Source organism: Zingiber officinale, chromosome 7B (assembly GCF_018446385.1).
Source record: "Zingiber officinale cultivar Zhangliang chromosome 7B, Zo_v1.1, whole genome shotgun sequence".
Classification (NCBI taxonomy): domain Eukaryota; kingdom Viridiplantae; phylum Streptophyta; class Magnoliopsida; order Zingiberales; family Zingiberaceae; genus Zingiber; species Zingiber officinale.
In genome coordinates, this window is record NC_055999.1 from 27,678,808 (window position 1) to 27,700,671 (window position 21,864).

The 21,864-nt window shown below is 40.4% G+C and overlaps 1 pseudogene; it reads right to left on the reverse strand.

The window, feature by feature from the left end:
* Positions 1-12,196: 12,196 nt before the first annotated feature.
* Positions 12,197-12,268, reverse strand: LOC122007541 (annotated as a pseudogene).
* Between the last annotated feature and the right edge of the window lie 9,596 nt (positions 12,269-21,864).

Consider the following 21,864-nt stretch of genomic DNA (forward strand, 5'->3'; position numbering starts at 1 on the left):
TATCATGTTATAAAGCATTGCATGTGAGGCACATAAAAGATCATAATTAGGTTTCTACCCTAATATCATGTGATGGCCGAAACATGCTAATTTGTGACCTAGTTTAGTAAGCAACATGAAAGCATATGAACCCCAAGCCTTTATCATATCTTACATCATAAGGAATACTTTGAACATGTTTGGTTTGGGTTCTTAGATTCCTAGGTCTCTACTTTCATCATTGCCGAAACTTGTAGGACTTGATGCTAGGGTTCAAGTGTCCTAAAAGCATGAGAACCTTAAACAACTTTCATAGCAACCATTCCAAGGAATAACATGAGCATAGTTGAGTTAGGTTCTAGGGTTCCTAGGCCCTTAAACATGATGTGGCCGAATGGTATAGGTCTTAAAATCAAGGTTCAGGTGTCCTAAAAGCATGAGAACCTTAAACATATTTCATAGCAAACATTTTAAGGACTAACATGAGCATAGTTGAGTTAGGTTCTAGGTTTCCTAGGCCCTTAAACATGATATGGCCGAATGGTGTAGGACTCAAAACCAAAGTTCAAGTGTCCTAAAAAGCATGAGAACCTACACAATTTCATGGTGTCATTTATAAGGAAATAACATAAGCAATTTGGTTCAAGTTCTAATCCTCCTAGGTCTTGGAACCTTAAGTGGACGAAGGTTATAGACATGTAATCATCATTCTATGCAACAAATAAGCATAAAAGCAACAAGTTAACTTCATATCATTTCATCAAGAAGGTCATGAGCATCTTAGACTTGTTATAAATTTTCCCTAGGCTTCACATCTTAATATGGCCGAATCTTCTTGCATATGAAATAGGGTTTATATCTTCATACAATCATGGCACATCATAATTACCCTATCTTAGAGAAACATAGCATGCTTAGTTTTAGATTTAAAGCTCTCCTAGGCTTTTAGTTTTATCATGGCCGAATACCCATGTGAATGAAAATTAAGTTAAATCAACATACAATTGGGAACAAATATGTTAACCACACTATTATCATAGAGCACATATTATGAGTACAAGAGATCATCCTTAGTTTAGTTTTGAAGCTCTTCTAGTTCTTTTGTTCATGCTTGGCCGAAATATTAAGTTCATGAACCTATAACCCTTTTAGCGTAAAAACATAAGGATAAACTCCTACCATAATATACATGTCACAAGAAGTATATTGAGCACATCTAGTTAGGTCTTTAAACTTAGATTCTTTCTTTTGATCTTGGTTAAAAACCATGGATCTTCATGAAACAATACCTAGGTTGTTAAGCAAATCTATTTACATGAAAAATCCCTATAAGCTATTGTACACAGGTGAGGGGAACTTACATCCTTTCGCTTGTGGTTTCTCTTAGAGAAAAAATGTTCTAGTTGCTAAAGAAAGGAAGAAGCTTCTTCTTCTTGTGCCTCCTTTGGTTTCCTTTGCTTGGAAGGGCTAGAACTTGAAGATTTCTTCTCGGAAATTAGCTTTCTTGGAAAAGAACTTAACTTAGTGTTCGGATCAAGGAGAGGGAAGACCCCTTGGTCTCGGTGGAGAAGAGAGAAGGGAGAAGGAGGAGGAAGAAGGAGAAAAATGAGAGATTTCTTTTCTCATTTTCTAATTATTCATCATGAGGGGAATTTATGCCTTCATTAATCCTTCCCTTAATTCATCCATCACTCCTCTCTTGATTCCCACGAAAATGAGGAGAGGGAAGGGTGAGGAAGGCAACTTGCCTTCTTCTTGTTCCTTCTCTTAACCAAGAGGAAGAGGAGGTAAGTCACTTGGTATTCTCTTGCTCTTTTGCTTAATTTTCTTTTATTTTTCTTCTCACCTTTAACTAAGATTCCATTCTTTCCTATCCATATGTAAATCATTATCCTAGTGGTTGTCATGCATCAATTTATCTTCATTATTTGTGGGAGGTCCAAGGTTCAAACCTTGACCTCTTCTTCTTTTTATTTCTATTATTTATTTCTTTGATTCCTCTTACTTTCATGCTCTAAAGAGATTAATGCTCATATACTTATCTTAAAATTTCGTGGGTGTTACATACTTGGAGTTCAAGATTTAGATTGATTAGAGGATGACACGGTCTATGCCTCACATTGATCTATCTAGATGTCTAGGATAGAAGTCAAATTGGATTAAGAGTAATCCTAATTGTACTAATTGAGTTGGACTCAAGTTGATTCATGTGTTCAATGAGTTTAATTTAGATTATGACTCATTGAATCAATTTAATTAAATGAATTAGATTCATTATATTAAATTGGCTTGAATCAAATGGTTGGATTAGATCAACCATGGGAGTTATAATGTCAAGTTTGGCATGACTTGAGAGGAAGAGGAAAAGTCAAGTTTGACTTGACTTTATGCCACATCATTTGTGAGTTGGCATTAAGTGGCCAATAATGGTGTTACACATCATCATGTTTAGCACATGTGTATGCAACCTCATGGAGGTTACAAATCTCTTTAATGGACACATTAAATAAGAATGGGGAGTTACAATCCCATTATTGCCGGCCACTTTAATGATTGAATCGGATTCATTTTCATTCAAGGCATTTTTGATTCCATCTTCTTCCTTGCTCTCTCTTCTTGCTCTCCCTTTCCTCATCTTGCTGAGACCTTCTTGGAGTGCTAGCACACTCTAAGGTTCTCCCTCCATCGATTTGTTCATGTGGATACGCATAGAGAGTTCTCTACCTTGACAACTTGAGATCCGGCATCTCCTTGGACGAACGAGACTCGCGAAGGGCACTCAACGAGGGTAAAACTCTTAACATATAGTTCTAGTGTAGACCTATAGGTTGGTAAACTCGTACTCATATTTTTTGAAAGTTTTATTCTTCACACGGATCCGGTGGCGGGGTTTCGGGGTTTCCGCGATGCGAAAAAGTGGTTTTCGCGGCCCGAAAAACCCAACACACTAATGACTACTTTAGGCATACCAAATCTTGGAAAAATTATACTTCTAAACAATTTGATAACTGTTTTCGCATCACTTGTAGGTGAAGCTATAGCTTCTACCCATTTGGATACATAATCTACTGCCACAAGAATAAACCTATTCTCATATGAAAGAGGGAATGACCCCATGAAATCTATTCCCCATAATTCAAATAATTCAACTTCAAGTATGTAATTCAGTGGCGTTTCATTCCTCTTGGTGATGTTTCCAGTTCTTTGACATTGATCACAAGACTGTACAAATTTCTTGGTGTCTTTGAACAAAGTTGGCCAATAAAAACCTGCTTGAAGAATTTTTGCATTTGCCTTAGAACTACCCAAATGTCCTCCATAAGATGAAGAATGACAATGAAATAGGATATCTCTAACTTCTTCTTCGGGCACACATCTTCGATAAATCACATCATTGTATTTTTTTTATAAAGGAGAGGTTCATCCCAAATATAATTCTTAACACCTGAAAAAAAAAATTCTATTGTTGATTAGAGAAATTTGGGGGTAGAACTCCACTCGCCTGAAAGTTAACAAAATCTGCATACCAAGGTACTTTTACACTTGATAAAGCTAGAAGGTGCTCATCTAGAAAAACATCATCAATAGGTAAATCAAAATCTGCATCCTTTTCTTTATTTTGCCATACTCTAGAGAGATGATCTGCCACTACATTTTCTGCTCCCTTCTTATCTCTAATCTCAAGGTTGAACTCCTGTAGTAATAAAATCCATCTGATAAGCTTGGGTTTAGCGTCTTTCTTCCCTAGTAAATATCGGATGGCTGCATGATCAATATAAACTATTACCTTTGAACCCACTAGATAAGATCTAAACTTATTAAATGCAAACACTACTACTAGGAGTTCTTTCTCTGTAGTGGAATAATTCACTTGAGCTGCATCAAGTGTTTTGCTTGCATAATGGATTGCATGTAGAATCTTATTCTTTCTTTGTCCTAATACTGCTCCTACTGCAAAGTCACTAGCATCACACATTATCTCAAATGGAAGACTCCAATCTAGGGCTTGAATTACTGGCGCTGAAGTGAGAGCACTCTTGATTTTATTAAAAGCCTCCATGCAATCTTTATCAAAGAAAAATTCAACATCTTTAATCAATAAATTTGTTAATGGCTTAGAAATCTTCGAAAAGTCCTTGATAAAACGCCTATAAAATCCAGCGTGTCCCAAAAAACTCCTTACTCCTTTTACATTAATCGGTGGGGGTAGCTTCTCTATTACTTCCACTTTTTCTTGATCCACTTCAATCCAACATTCTGATATTTTATGTCCCAAAATAATTCTTTCTTTAACCATGAAATGACATTTCTCCCAGTTTAATATTAAATTCACATCTTCACATCTTCACATCTTTGAAGAATTGTGGAAAGATTTAACAAACAAGTATCAAAATCATTACCATAAACTGAGAAATCATCCATAAACACCTGCATGATTTTCTCTATTAGATCTGAAAAAATTACCATCATACATCTCTGAAAAGTAGCTGGGGCATTACATAGCCCAAACGGCATACGACGATAAGTAAAGGTACTATAGGGACATGTGAAAGTAGTCTTCTCTTGATCTTGAGGATGAATTGGAATTTGAAAAAATTCTGAATACCCATCTAGATAATAGAAGTATGAGTGCTTAGCCAATCTCTCAAGCATTTCATCAATAAAAGGTAAGGGAAAATGATCCTTTCTATTTTATTTATTCAACTTCCGATAGTCAATGCACATTCGCCACCCTGTTACTGCCCGTGTGGGAATTAGTTTATTATCCTCATTTTTTATAACAGTCATTCCCCCTTTTTTAGGAACCACATGTACCGGACTCACCCATTAACTATCTGAAATTGGATAAATGATCCCTGCATCAAGAAGTTTAAGCATCTCCTTCTTCACCATCTCTTTTAGATTTGGGTTTAATCTCCTTTGATGTTCAATTGAATTTTTTATAATCCTCTTCAAGTAAGATTCTATACATGCATAGAGAAGGACTAATTCCTTTAATATCATCAATTGTGTATCCAATTGCTTTTCTGTGCAACTTCAACTCTTCAATCAGTCTCTATGTTTCAAGCTCAGTTAGATTTGCATTAATTATAACTGGGAAAGTGGAATTCGGCCCAAGGAATACATACTTTAAGTTTGGTGGTAATGGCTTAAGCTCAAGTTGAGGTGGCACTATTTCTGGTACAATTGGCTCTTGCCCTATCAACTTAACTTCTTCTTTTAGAAATTTATTTTCTAAATCCTCTTCATCTTCTAGAAACATATCATCCTTTTTATAATCATTTGGAGATTCCTCCTTTTTGATTGAAAATACCTCTTTATCAAACATCTTTGAGAGAGACTCACAACACCAAGGAAATAATACTTGAAGAACATTTTGATCCATAGTAATTCCCTTCTCATCCTTCTCCTTTCCCTCAAATGCATTAACTGTTGGGGTTGCATTATTCTGCCCAGACCAATCATTAAAATTCGATGTAATCCTGCAAATTATCTCATAGGCTTCCTCTAAGCTCTTCTTCATAAATGATCCTCCATATGCTATATCTAATTGATTTTTGTTTGAGAAAGAGAGCCCAACATAAAATAAATGCATTGTTAACCATCTCTCAATACCATGATGTGGACATAACTGCAAAAGAGATGAATATCTTTCCCAGGCTTGATGCAGTTCTTCCCGAACAAGTTGCTTAAAATTCAGGATTCAACTTCTCAAGTAAATAGTCTTTTGTGGAGGAAAATATTTGTCTAGGAACCTCTGCTCTAACTCATCCCAGGTTTTGATACTTTGAGATTGCAGAGAATTAAACCATCTCTTTCCAACATCTTTTAGACTAAAGGGAAAAACCAATAGTTGTATAACATCAGATGGAACTTCCTCATATTTCTGAGTATAACAATATCTATAGAATTCAATGAGATGTGAATAAGGGCTCTCAATTTCCAGACCCCCAAACTGAGCATGTTGAATCATTGAGATAAAGGATGGTTTAATCATAAAATTTCTTGCTTGAATCTCAGGGTAAACAATTGGCCTAATTCCTTTGCAGACTTTGGAGCTCCATAATCTCCTAATGATCTAAATACCATGTTTAACTTGCAAAAGAAGAAAATTAGGAGATACAAATGCAATTACAAAGATCAAAAAGAATTATTAAGAAGTAGTAAGGTATACAAAATGAAAACAGAATTCTAAAGATTAGATTCAACTATGCAAATGAAAAGAAAAGTTAGGTTTAATCTAACTCAATTGATAATCTCTAATGTTATAGCGCAATCCCTGGCAACAACACCAAAAACTTGTTGACGCTTCGCAAGTGTACGGAAATGTCGTAAGTAATAATAAAAGATATCGTATCCACAGGGACTGGAATAACCACTAAAGATTTCTCAACGCAAATTAGCTAAACAACTAATCAATTGGTTTTCAGAAACTAAGTGCAACTAATGAAAAGCAAACATAGAAATAAAAGAAATAGAAACAAGAATAAGGGCTATGATAAATGGATGTTCTAGGAGTTTTGGTTTTTTTTAAGGTTAATCAATGTAAATGATCTACCAAATCTTATTTCTCAATTGTCCATCATTTGTAGAAGGTTGTTGATTCTCTCTTGCAATAGACAACCGACCTAGTACTGAAATCTATACCTAAATGTGATCAATTAGGAAACGAATCTATGTTGTCCTTATACGGGCTTGCCTGTCACGTGTGTCCCTCGAAAAATCAACATAAGAATTCATCACTCCTCAACACCATCAAAATATAAGATATGAACGCATGCAATCTATCCTACCTCCTTGAATAACCCTATTTCACCCTCAAGATCATCCCTCAAATGTCCTTACACGGGCTTATCTGTCACGAACATCCCTCGAAAAATCGGATGAGAGATTATCTCTACAAGATTCACAAGGTATTCAAACATTCAATCAAGAATGGAAATTAGGTCCAAATCACAACAATCCACACAAGATTGAATAGGTGCAAATAGGAAAAAAATCATAGAAATAGGAAATTGGCAAACCCACGAGAGTTTTACATCAATTCATCTTACAAATACTCCCTCCATCCTAGAACATAGAGATCTAATCCATAGAATGAGGAAGGAAAACCTAAAAGAAGAAGATTACAAGCATTATTGATTCCCAAATCCAAGAAATGAGAGAAAGAAATCTTATCTAAGATGAAGAATGGTCTTCGGATCCAATCCTCGATTCCGGAGTCAATACATTGAAGAATCTGCCCTTGAATCGCCGGAAAATCCCTCCAAGATGGAGAGAAATTGCTCAAATATTGCTCTCTCCCAAAGGGGAGAAGATCCCCTTTCAAATCATGAAGAAGACTTTATATAGAAGAGGGGTTTGGGTGCCACACGGCACCGAGACACGGCCATGTGAAGCTCACACGGCATGTCTCACTCCCTTCTCTGCCTGTCTCACACGGCCGTGTGTGAGACACGGCCATGGCTTGCTCTGCCACTACTCCTCTTGCACGGCCGTGTAGATCTACACGGCCTGCACTGCCTCCGGCTCTGGAGCTCCTGCACGGTCGTGTGGTGCACATGGTCAAGGCGTTCTTGGCTTCTAGAAATGTTGCACGGGCGTGTAGATCTACACGGTCATGCACTGCTTCAGCTCTGGAGGGCTTGCAAGGTCGTGTGGTGTACACTGCATAGCTCTGCTGGCTTCAAAACTTGGCACGACCGTGTGAAACTCACACGATCATGGCCACTCTCTTTCCTGCTGCAGCCACACGGGTGGTGATACTCACACGACCTGGGCAACCCCCCATGGCAGGGCCGTGTGGCACACAAGGATGGTGCCTTCCTCCTTTGGTTTGCTTGCAGATCTGGCAACGATCATAAATCCTTCACCAACTACGACTCCTGTTTATAGAAAATGCACAAAAGCATATCTCCGAACAAAAAGATTAATATGCTAAAAGCAAAGCTGAAAGTATGAAAATGCATATATAAAACATGTGAATGTGCATCAAAACATGCTACATAAGAGTATGCAATCTACGCACATCAAGTAGATTGCATAGAAAATGACGTTCCCAAGGGGGCGTTAAGTTTGAAAAAAAAGTGAGAAATCATGAAAAGGAGGATCATCTTAAACTTTCAATAAGACCCGGTCAGCCGAATCCGGCTAATCGAATTTATCAAGTAAAGAAGGCACACGGGTATCAGTAAGCACACTCGGACACTAAAAACCGAGCGAGTACATTGTACAAAGGAATTCTACTCGTCCTTTAGGGATCGAACAGATGAACATATAAAAGAAATAGATTTGGTCAATTACTATCAGGGAAATAAATTCGAGCAGCCATTAAGGGCCGAATGAATATCTAGTTCATAAAAGGATACGGAGAAGTCTCAGGTGATTAAGGGTCGAGCGAACATATAACTCAATATAGCTTCGCTCGACTCTTATGAATTGAGGCGATATTTAGGTTAGATGCATAATCCCGACCAATCAATGTAAGCCAATCAAATACTTTGGCCTTATAGAAATACATGACCAACTTGTTCATCCCAATCATGTCGAGTGAACTAGTCCATCCGATCTGCATAGGTCGGTCGAGCAAAAGAAGAATAAAACTAAAACGTATAGGTAAGCCAAGTCGTTCAGCCATCATAGATTGAATGAACACTCACATTATATAAAGGTTGGAGAAGTAACCAAGCGGTCATTACAAACCAAACAAGTAACCTAAACTATGTAAAGATTCATAGTACTTCATTCAGCTCTTATAGAGTGGATACATGTATATAGGGAAAGTAAGTGAACATATATATATGTATAAATTTACTTGCTTATCTTGAAGTAAATCACTGTTGAAGGCAAGTAGAAGTATAAAATAGTCATATATTCTTTTTAGACCAATCAAGCAATTAGAACTAACATAAGAAATATCTATAAGGAAAACTCAGTCAATAATAGGTCGAAGCCTATAACGTTGGGAAGGGATGAATATAAATTCATCACAAATATTTACAATAGTAATGCTAAGCATAAAAAACATCAATTTATCCCTGATTACATAGCTTGGGAAGTAGGTCAGGAGGTCAATTTTTCACTAGTCTCCTCCGGTAAGGAAAGCTAGCTAGAGGATCAAAAGTCAATAATCCTAGCTCCTTTAGTTGTTCCGCTCCACCATTAGCTTCATAGTTAAGAGCCCTCAAGAAAGAATCCACCATAGGATTAAGAAAGGCGGGAAATTCAAGGTATTCCTTTCTTCGCTGCTCAAAACGACATCCTCATTGGCCTTATAATCTGTTAGTTCTTCTTGAGAAGCTTTTAAAGCAGCCTCTTTAAAATTCAGAGTGGATAGTTGGTCTGCTAATTCAGTTGCATGAGTATCTCTCAGTGATTGCAATAGGAAAGATAATTGATTGATCTTAGAAGCTTGCTACTCCAAATTTGATGATAACTCGTCAATGCAGGCAGTTGGAGACCGAAACTGAGATTGAAGGCTTTCTAGGTCAACCTTATATTGGTTCGATTGCTCTGTCTTAGTTTGTAGTGCTTGACGAGCTTCTTGCAACTAAGAGGAAAGACTGTCTAGTTTCTCAGTGGCCTGGGCAAAGGATAATTCTGAGACTTGCCTCCTTAATACCCCATTCTCTTGGATTAAATTATACAATAATTGAGCTATGCTCATATTGTTTATCCAATACTGCAGAAACAACAAGTCATTATTAAGAAGACACTTAAGGAATGGTAAGTATAAACATAAATGATTTTACCTTAGTCTCCTCAAGAGAAAAATAGTTGGCCAGTTCAGAAGGATTAAGCCCCTCAATTAATGGCGGACTTCCTCCCATGCTGTGGTAAAAGACCCCCTCCCCCCAACAATATAGGAAGGGTAGGAGTGGAGAAAGACGTAAAGGATAGAGTAGTTTGGATTGAAGGGGGGAAAAAATCAAAACGGGTGAGTCCTGGCCATTTCTCCTCAAACGGGTAAGACCATTAGTTCAGAGAACGTTATAACAAAAGGAGAAGGAGAGCTATTGATGTGCGCAAATATTATGATCTTTTACACATGTTTTAGCACACATTCACTTGACTTATGCACATATATTCTTCACATGATCGCATCTTTTAGCTTGTATTCATCATATCTATTGTTTTGTTCGGATATCTGCTCTTTGTTTGGTTTTATGTTGGCAGGGAAGATTTTCGGAGCTTAAACAGAGAGTATTGATGCACCGGAACCAACCAGACAACACAGTTGTGCAAGCCTGCACGACCGTGTGGCCAAACAGAAGAGGAAGATTACACGGTCGTGCAGCCCTGCACGACCGTGAGACCAAAACAGTAGTCAGTCAGCACACGGCCGTGCAACCATGCATGGTCGTGCCACCCCAGGCAGAGAAGAAGACTTTCACGGCCGTGCACCCCTACACGGCCGTGCCCTAGGAGACAGAGCCCAGGGGCTACACAGCAGTACGACCTTGCACGATCATGCAGCCACACCAGAACCGGAGAAGGGCGCGGTCGTGCCACCCTTACACGGTCGTGCCGCCGCGGCCAAACCCTAGGCTATAAAAGGGTATTAACCCTTTTTGCTAAGGGGGGAGGCGAGCCATCAAGGAGAAAAGGATCTTGGAGCAATTCTACGTCGTTTTAGACCACCGTTCAATGAACTTCCACCACCACATCGACTCCAGAAGCAGAGAGTTGGATCCGAAGGCCACTCTTCGACATCCGATAAGCATATTCCCTCTTACTTACTGAGAATTATATGTTTATCCATACTATGATATTTCTCTAGCATTCATGGAGGAGATCCCTTGTTCTAGGATTAGGGAGTAGTCGTGGTACGAATTGATGTAAAACTCGTATTGTGTTAATACTTTTTGGATGAACTTTCATGTTTTGTTTCAATTGCTAATTGCATACTTTTGATTGTGAAGAACTTGTTAGCTTCGTAGAGGACTACCCATAGATCGTATACTCGAGGGGCCCTAGTGACAGGGGTAAGCCGTTAACGAACATCTAGGATAGTTCCTTGAGAGGAAAGGCAAATTCTCCCCAACTGAGCGAGAGACCAGGCTTAGCTTTACTCACTATTCTTAATTTACCAAGTAGAGTCATGTCCTCAAGATTTGCCGAGGTTCCCTAGTGACAGGGGTAAACCGTGACAGGACTTCTCAGGGCATTACCCTATTCTGGTGCTTAAGAATACCCGCTTAACGTCTGGCAATAACATGAATAAGGACAGCGAGAGTAAGATAAAACAAGACACATCAATACTACCATGACAAAACCGACCCCCTAGAACTCCTCATCGCCAAGTGAATATTTCGACCTTGCGACTCTCGACTCTCTCTCTCGACCTTTCTTTTTTCCTTAGCTTATTCAAGACCATTGGTAGTCTAGCTAATCATAAGTGAACGATTGCTAGTGCTTTTAGTCAGTCCCTATGGGATCGATATTTTTATTACTGATGACAAATCCGTGCACTTGCGGAAGCGTAACAAGTTTTTGGCGTCGTTGCCGGGGACTGCGTCCATAACACTAGCTAAGTCATATTAGATTAGACTAGGCTTTGTTTCCTTTATTCTCTACATATATAAAAAAAAATCTACTAATAATAAAATATTTTCACTCTTCTTGCTTATTGCATTCATTTTTTTATTATTTCTTGCTGTCATATTTTCTATCTTGTTCTCTTTTCTTTTGCATGCGTAGAGCTAACCTTTCAGGACAGCTGCTACCATTTGATCCAAAGATTGACAGGGCATTTCTGAGGAGAAGAAATTTACAGAAAGTTTTCCAAGTAGCAAAAGAATCCTTAGGAATGGCCGATAAACTGCTGAAAGATTATGCGGCACCATATGCACGAGGGGTCCAATCTAGTATCACCCCGACCACCCATCGATGCTAACAACTTTGAGATCAAGCCCGCAGTAATCCACATGGTCCAGCAAAATCAATTCGGAGGAGGACCACATGAAGACCCGAATCATCATCTAGAGTTGTTTTATGAAATCTGTGGCACGATGAAGGTGAATGAGGTTCCTCTAGAAACAGTGAGACTGCTTCTTTTCAGATTTTCTCTGAAAGACAGGGCCAAGCAGTCGCTGAATTCTCTACCAGTAGATAGCATATCGTCTTGGGAGCAATATGAGCAGAAATTCATAAACAAGTTCTACCCTCCAAGCAAGACTGCCCACATGAGGAACCTTATTGCCAGCTTCATGCAGATAGACTCAGAATCCCTATTTGAAGCCTGGGACCGATTCAAGAGCATGCTGAGACAGTGCCCCCATCATGGACTTGAGAAGTGACTGGTTCTACACACCTTCTACAATGGAATAAATTATCACACGAATGTATCATTAGATTCTACGACAGGAGGAGCACTGATGAACAAAAGCCTTGATGAAGCTGAAGAGATAATAGAGAATGTGGCACTAAACCACCATCAATGGGCATCTAAAAGATCTAGCGGTGCTTTCTAAGGAAATCAGATGAAGGCGTCAGGGAAATTCGAGATGGATGCATTCACACTCATGTCTGCGAAGCTGGACGCCCTAACTAAGAAATTTGAAGCCATGGGTAGCAACACAGCTAATGCAATAGTTTGTGCTTGCGACATCTGCGGAAGTGCGGACCACGCTCAAGACACTTGCCCCCTTAGGCCAATGCAGGCACAAATAAACTAGCTTGAGTAATGTAATGCAATAACAGGCTACAATTAGAGGCAAAACAATCCGTACTCTAACACATACAACCCTGGATGGAGGAACCACCCCAACTTTTCGTACCGAAATAATCAGGACTAGGGGCCAGCACATCAGACCTACCAACCTAGACAGTAGACTCATCAACAGCCGCAAGCTACACAGCTGTCTAGGATTGAAAAGATGCTTGAGGAAGCTCTCTCGGAGCAAAAGGAGATGAGGAGCGAGATCAAACAACTGACTCAGAGGCTGGAGAACTCATAAAAACACCAGAAGATGCAAGACAGACAGATAGCCCAGATAGCTCAGTCCTTCTCGAGAGCACAGGGTACATTCCCAGGGAAACCAGATTTAAATCCGATGGAACATTACAATCGCATTGAGCTGCGAAGCGGATGTACTGTGGGAAACCCCCAAATCATGACTCAGATGGAGCTTGACTCAGAAAAGGAACCCACTCCCTAATGCCCAATCAGACGCAAAACAAGGATGGAGAAGTGGTTACTAAAAAAATTGAAGAAGCTCTTCAGACTATCCCACAAAATCGCACGATTCCTTTTCCTCAGAAGCTTATAGCATCCCAAAGGGATGAAGAGTTCCACCGGTTTTGGAAAAAAGTCAAAGAGATTTGCGTTGAAGTACCATTGTTAGATGCGCTGCACCAGATGCCGAAGTTCGCAAAATTTTTAAAGGGAATCTTATCCAATAGAAGGCAGAAAGGAGACTTCGAGATTATAGCATTGATAGAGAATTGTAGCACCGACCTTATGGAGAATCCTCCACCCAAGCTTTAGGACCCAGGAAGTTTCTCCATACTGAGCAAATTGGTTCTGAACTTATACCAAGAGCTTTCTGTGACTTGGGAGCCAGTGTCAGCTTGCTCCCATACTCTTTATGCAATAAGCTGGGTTTCCAGAACATTAAATTGACCAGGATGCCACTTCAACTAGCTGACCATTCATACAGGTACCCGGTGGGAATAGTGGAGGATGTGTCAGTTGAAGTAGGTGGATGCATAGTTCCTATAGATTTCATTATCTTAGACATAGAGGAAGATCCCAAGATACCGATCATCCTTGGAAGACCATTCCTTGCCACTGCTGGAGCCATCATCGATGTAAAAAGCCATAAGTTATCCTTGGAGATTGGCAAGGGAAAGATTGAATTTGATTTGTCCAATTCTTCCATATGCAACCCCTCTTCTCAGGGAAATTCTCACAAAATCATCATATACAAAGAAGGGGAGTACGATTTCTATGAGAGTTCCCCTCCAGCAAGCAGTAAGAAATACATCTGTCCTGCACGAGCGAAACTGAAGACGTAAGATGGAACATCAACCCTAGTAGGAGAGCAATCCTCCAACGGGTTTAGCCCACACTGACTGAAACGGGGTCGAGCTAAAGACCTAAAACAAGCGCTTGGGAGGCAACCCAAGGGTTTTCTTTTCATTTTGATATAATGTCTCATCATCCATTTTATTTCCTTTTATTTCCTTAAGTAGATTTAGTCGAGTAGCATTACTTAATTTGTGTTCATTTTCAGGATATGCATAATCTCCACGAGCTGGCCGTGAGTGTTTCATGGGTGTTGAGGCATCAGAGGAGCCAAAACAACATAGGACGAGTCATCCCACGCTTAAAGGAGGTGGTCGTGCGAACCTGCATGGCCATGTGGAGCTTGCAGAGAAGCAGAAGCCACTAGCTGTGCACCCTTGCACGGTCGTGTGGCTAGTGCAGAGAAGAGAAGGAAAGTTGTCGTGCCATTTGGCACGGCCGTGCAGGAGAGTCCAGAGAGGAGGAAGCCCTGGGCTGTGCCATTCGGCACGGCCGTGCGAGCTCGGTCGAGGGGAGGAAAGAAGAAGCCGTGCTATTCAGCACGGCTGTGCAATCTGATCTAACCCGGTCGTGTCTATAAGACACGGTCGTGCCCCATCCCGTGTGGTGTCGCACCCCATCCCGTGCGGTGTCGCCTACTCCCTCCATGAAACCCTAGCCTCTACCTTCTTCTCTCCCAAAACCCTTCCCCTCCCTAATACACCTCATCTAACCCTAATTTCTCCCTCTAGAGTCCACTTTTCCTTAGATCTACATCTAGATCTAACACATTCCCAAGCCAAAACTTTGGAAAAAGACGCTAATCCCCTATTCCTCCTCTCCCCTGCTCCTATCCTCAAGGACTTATCTCCATGGAATTCTAAGCTCGCCATGTCGCAGATCTTGAAAAGACTTCGTTGAGGAAGTGGTGGATCTGAAAAAGGAGATGCACCGGGAGGTGACAAAGGCAAAGGGAAAGCTTCATCATCAAAAGGCAAAGGGAAGAGGGTAGCACACGACGAAGGTAACGAAAATATATTTAATATTTTTTTAAGAAATCAAGATAAAAAAGCTAGATATGATAACCTTGTCGCTAGGAAAATTGTAAGCACGAAATATATGGATCCCGCCACTATGGATATGCTAGGAATTAAGGATGATATTGATTGGATGATTACCTCTTTAGATTGGAATGATATAATGTAAATCATGCACCGACTTACCCTCGTCTAGTCCTTGAATTTTTGAGTTCGCTTGATGTTAAATATTCATCTGAAGAGGACTATATAGGGATCATAACTTTTAGGATGATGAACAAAAAAGTTCGGTGGACCTTTAATGATTTTAATGATTGTTTTGGTTTACCTAATGGATGTGCCCGAGGATTTGATAGTGGGATTAGATGGAATGAATTTTGGAGGTCGATAACCGGATCGAATGACCCTTATTAACCCTCTAGAGCCAAGGCATCCCGCATGCAAAACCCGACCTTTAGATACATGCATCGAGTGATGAGCAAAACAATCTTTAGTCGAGGAGATAGTGACGGGGTGATTAAAAAGATTGAACTCTATTCTCTTTAGGCAATGTTGAAGAAAGTTGATTTTGATTTTGGATTCCATTTCCTACAAACCTTAGTAAGGGCAGCTAGGGCATCTTCGGGGGCAATTGTGTTTGATGGATTGATTACTCCAATAGCACATAATTTAGGTTGTGAGCTTGATGGACTAGAGGTTATTCATGGCAATGACAAGATCGACATCGATTCTTGTCTTGCAATGAAGATGATTTGTCGGGATGAGAATGAGTTTGCCTTTCCTAGGGCCTTTGGATTTCCTCTACCCCTTCCTTATCCCGAGCGCACTTCAGTTCGCAATCCCGCGAATTGGGTGATCACGGATCCAGTTTCCGAGGATGTTCCCTCCACTGCAGACGACATTGATTACCACCATGAGCCTTCATCATCAGGTTTCCCGTAGCCTTCCAGACATCCGGAATGTCCTAGGCACTCTTTTGCGTATGACACGGGACCCTCTAGTATTGATTTTTCTGACTTTCGTACCTCCTTAGAATCCCTTCACGAGAAGCACAATGCCCAACAACAGTTGTTGGAGGATCGCTTCAATCTTTCTGACGACCAATTTAGGGAGGTGCGAGATCATTTTCAGTTCACTAGAGACTTCCATAGTCAAGTGACGGGGTTCGTACTGGATTATGAGGTGGACCAGGAGAGAATGAGGAACTTTATGGATGATATGCATATCACTCGACAATAAGTAGACACTTTGTATCAATATCATCAGCACATAGGCCATCTCCCTGGTTTTCCTAGATTTCCCTCAGGGCCACATCAAGGACCTCCTTATCCCCCACCCCCACCACCATATTGATTTCATCGGGACGATGAAAATTCTAAGTCTGGGGGGGGGGGGGGGGGGTGTTGTTGCACAATCTGAGTATGGTTGAGAGTCTTTCTTTTGTTTTTGCATATTTTATTTGCTTTCTTTTATCTGTCTACTTTGTTTTATCTATTTGCATTTTATTTGTTTCTGTTTGCACATTATTTGTATTTTCTTATATGTGGCATATTTGAGAACATCAACCGTCTACTTTTTCGGCCACTTGTCCAATGGCAAAATGTCTAGCATTTTCTTAGATCATGAGTGGTCCAAATTGTGTTAGTATGTTTAGTGTATCTCATTTCTCTATCTTTAGTAGCATGAAATAAGCTAAGTATTGTTCGGAGTTCGGTATAAGTTTTTGGCCTAACCTTAAGGACTTATTTTCACTATACTTAAGTACTTAAGTTTGAATAGTAGACATACTTTTGAAATAGTTATGATTCATCCAAATTGTTTAGTACTTGTGTTCCCATGGTGATTCCTTATTTACATTTTGGTTACTGGATAACCTCGGATTATGGAAGCTCATTCGGAAAACTCTAAATCCCAACATATGCATCACATGTGTAATAAGTGCTACACCTCTATAGCACTATATAAAAATAATAATAATAATAAGAGATAAAAAAAAATAGTTGTCATGAGTGGAAACTAATAATTCACCCCTTTGAGACCGAGTTAGGTTACTGGGAAAATGAATGTTACGTTTCTCTTGATTCCGAGAAGTACCCTTTGAGACCTTGTGTAATTTAAGGAAAATGAACCAAGTCTGTGGCAGGTAAGTGTCTATCACTGGGAACATTAGTAACTCAATTGTATGATGACTTAACTAGGACAGAGAATGGAAACTTGAAGAGCTTGAGCTACTTACTGCACCGAGCACAGAGGACTTATGTTTAGGTCATACTTAGGTTACTCCACAGTCATGCTTATCAGTGAAACTAGTTGATAGAGTTAGGCGAATGCTCTATGGATTATGAAACAATGCAAGATTTCATGAACATAGTTTGTAGCATTTTGCTTGAGGACAAGCAAAGGTTCAAGTCTGGCGGTGTGATGTGCGCAAATATTATGATCTTTTATGCATGTTTTAGCGCGCATTCACTTGACTTATGCACATATATTCTTCACATGATCACATCTTTTATCTTGTATTCATCATATCTATTGTTTTGTTTGGATATCTGCTCTTTGTTTGGTTTTATGTTGACAGGGAAGATTTTTGGAGCTTGAACGGAGAGTATTGATGCACCTGAACCAACAAGACAACACGACCGTGCAACCCAGCACGGCTGTGTGGCCAACCAGGAGAGGAAGAGTACACGGTCGTGCCACCCCAGGAAGAGAAGAAGACTTGCACGGCCGTGCCCCTGGAGACAGAGCCCAGGGGCTACACGGTCATGCTAGCCTGCACGGTCATGCAGCCACACCAGAACTGGAGAAGGGCACAACCGTGACACCCTTACACGGCCGTGCCACCACGGCCAAACCCTAGGCTATAAAAGGGTATTAACCCTATTTGCCAAGGGGGGAGGTGAGCCATCAGGGAGAAAAGTATCTTGGAGCAATTCTATGCCATTTTGGACCGCCGTTCAGCGAACTTCCACCACCACATCGACACCAGAAGCAGAGAGTTGGATCCGAAGGCCACTCTTCGACATCCGATAAGCATATTCCCTCTTACTTGCTGAGAATTATATATTTGTCCATACTATCTTTTCAGATATTTCTCTAGCATTCATGGAGTAGATCCCTTGTTCTAGGATTAGGGAGTAGTCGTGGTACGGATTGATGTAAAACTCGTATTGTGTTTATACTTGTTGGATGAACTTTCATGCTTTGTTTCAATTACTAATTGCTTACTTTTGATTGTGAAGAACTTGTTAGCTTCGTAGAGGACTACCCCTAGATTGTATACCCGAGGGGCCCTAGTGACAGGGGTAACCCATTCACGGACATCTAGAATAGTTCCTTCAGAGGAAAGGCAAATTCTCCCCAAGGGAGCGAGAGACCAGGCTTAGCTTTACTCACTATTCTTAATTTACCAGGTAGAGTCATGTCCTCAAGATTTTCCGAGGTGCCCTAGTGACAGGGATAAACCGTGACATGACTTCTTAGGGCATTACCCTATTCTGGTGCTTAAGAATACCCACTTAGCTTCTGGCAATAGCATGAATAAGGACTGCGAGAGTAAGATAAAATGAGACACATCAATACTACCACGACGAAACCGAGCCCCTAGAACTCCTCATCACCAAGTGAATATTTCGACCTTGCAACTCTCAACTCTCTCTCTCGACCTTTCTTTTTCCTTAGCTTATTCAAGACCATTGGTAGTCTAGCTAACCATAAATGAATGATTGCTAGTGCTTATAGCCAGTCCTTGTGGGATCGATATTTTTATTACTGACGATGAATCCGTGCACTTGCGGAAGCGTAACAGCTATCACTACAAGTAGGAAATTTCATAGAAGAAAAGGAATCAAGGGTAGGATATAGAGTAGAAATGGGAAGATCAGGAGAAGAAGGAGTAACATTTATAAGAGGAATATTGATTGAAAGGGTGACAATTTTTTTCTTAGGGGAGGGGGCAAGGGTTAATTTGCATCGTTTCTTAGTAGGGGCTTCCTCAGAAGATTTCTCCGAACCTACTAGAGAGGTAAGCTCGATGATTGGAGAAAGGTCGAAGAAATTTCTTTCTTGGGTCACCGCATGGGAACTAGAAGCAACCCCTGTGGAAACTAGAACTTCCACTAAAGAAGGCTCTCCCAATTCAGCATGAAGTTATTTCTCCTTAGCACGGATTGCGTCGTCTTCCAAAAATTGTTTCTCATCAACCACGGCCTCAAACAGAGCATCCAATACATAAAACTGAAAATGTTTTAGTTAGTAAAAAAATATTTAATGTATAAAGTATAACTTACCAAGAGAGTCGCAAAGCACTATCTTAACGGGGCACAAACCAAAGAGATAGAGGTCATTGTGTATCCATTTATGGATAATTAGGTGACAACCTGATAATCTTTCTGAATAAGTAGTGATATGGGTTAAGTTTTATGAACCCCCGATAAAAGAGGGAAAGGGAATAACCAAGTAAGGAGGTAGGCCAATATCGGCCAGGATATACCTTCAGGGAGATAAACCAATATCGATCGAGATATACCTTCAGGAAGATAGGCCAATATCGGCCGGGATATACCCACGGGTGGGAGGCCAATATTATCCTGAAGATACCTTCAGAGAGACAGGCCAATATCAGCCGGGATATACCTTCAGGGAAACAAGCCAATATCGATCGGGATATACCTTCAGGAAGATAGGCCAATATCGGCCGGGATGTACCTTCGGGGAGGAAGGCCAATATCGTGGAAGATACCTTCATAGAGACAGGCCAATATCGGCCAGGATATATCTTCAGAGAGACATGCCAATATCGGCTAGGATATACCTTCGGAGAGAAGGCTAATATCGGTCGGGATATACCTTCGGAGAGAAGGCCAATATCGGTCGGGATATACCTTCGGAGAGAAGGCCAATATCGGTCGGGATATATCTTCGGGGAGGAAGGCCAATATCGACCGGCCTGAATAGTACCTTGGAAAGATATACCAATATTGATCAAGATTACATACTTGACAAAATATAGCTCAGTGCTAGCTAGGATAACAAACTCAGAAGGGCACGGACAGGCACTACCCAAGGAGCCTCATGATAGGTAATGATTATTGATCAAACCTAGTTAAGTTGACCCTTGACCAATACAAGGGACAATGTTATATTAAGTTATCTGTGATATAGCAAAAACAGGAGAGGCAAGAATGAACGATAGAAACACTTTGAAAGGAATTGTGTAACAGGGTAGAAGTAAATATTTCAAACAAAGTAGCCCATAAAGACATTTGCAGTATGTGATTGTATAACAGGTGTTATATATTTTGGTGGAAAATATGTTTTCAGACTATTTTACAAGTACTAGACGACAAAGAAGGTACATCTGGGGTACAAAAAAATTCCTTAAAAGTCATTTACCGCAAGTACACAGCTTACGTCATCTTATAACAAACTCTAACAAACCGGGGTCCACTTCATGACTACGGAGGTTATATGAAGTGGTATAAAAAGGGGAGTCCTCTCCGTTGGCTAGGTAAGTTCACATCATTGCGCACATTCATAACCTTAATTCTCAACCACTGTTCATCTTCTTTTTCCTTCTTACACACCAAGAGAGATCACTAACTTGAGCGTCGGAGGGCCTAGCCAAGGATTCCCACTCCGGTCTTAGGTCACTGACGATAGTATTGGCTGATCTCTTGTGCGCAGAATGTCCCGGAAGCTCTGAGTCTGGTTTCTCTTCGATTGGATTTCTTTCTCGTCATCGGGTCTTCGTGCAAGGAGTGCATTCGGTGACTCTATTCTTTCCGATCTGCTTTGGGTTTCTCGGGTCATTGCTCTACAGGTATTATTCTTCACCAGCGGTAGGTTTTTTCTCCTGGATCTCCGTCTTGTCAAGCTTCTCAGACAGGATCAAATTTGGCGCCGTCTGTGGGAAACTTCACCTGAATTTGAGACTACAAGATGGAAGAGGCCGGAAAATCAAATCTACTCACCATCAGCCGTGAGGATCTGGATTTCCTCATTAATTCTCATGTGCAAAAAGCCTTGCAACAAAAACAACAACAACTTCAAGCTCATACTGGAGCTACTCTGCCAACAGCTCATAATCCAGCGATTTCAACTACTGAGCATCGAAAAGGAAAGGAGCCGGAAGAAGAGGAACATGCATATTTTCCTCCAGCTGTAGTTTCTCCGACGCGACGTCCGTGAGCCTTTCTTCGTACTCCCATGGAGCAAGGGGGTCGAAGGCTCGTGTTCCAAGAATCTTCTGGTGAAACACCGAACAAAGAAAAGCGTAAGATTAAAATGATAACTAGTGATAGTTCACCAGAAAAAGTCATCTCCCCATTCTCTCAAAGTGTACTGGATGATCCGCTTCCTAAGCGTTATCAAATCTTCAGATTGGCGAGTACACTGGAACGACAGATCCAGAAGATCATCTATTGAAATTTGAGAATGTAGCATTATTACAACAATTCTCTGATGGGGTGAAATGTCGGATGTTTCTTACTACCCTCGAGGGAGCTGCACAACGTTGGTTCAAGAGACTGCCAGAAAAGTCTATCCGAAAATTCAAAGACTTCAAAAAGTTTTTCTGCAACACTTTTCTAGCAACAAAAGGTATCATAAGACTCCTTGGAGTCTATTTTCAATTAAGCAAGCATCCAAAGAGTCCATTCGAGCCTACATCAAAAGGTTCAATCAGGTAGCCATCGATGTACTTAATGCTACTACTGAAATCTTAGTGAGTTCTTTCTCTCAGGATTTAAATGATAATGATTTCTTTAAAGATCTGGTAAAAAATCCTCCTACCAATTTTGACTCCTTAATTGAACGAGCCACTGAATTTATTAATGTTGA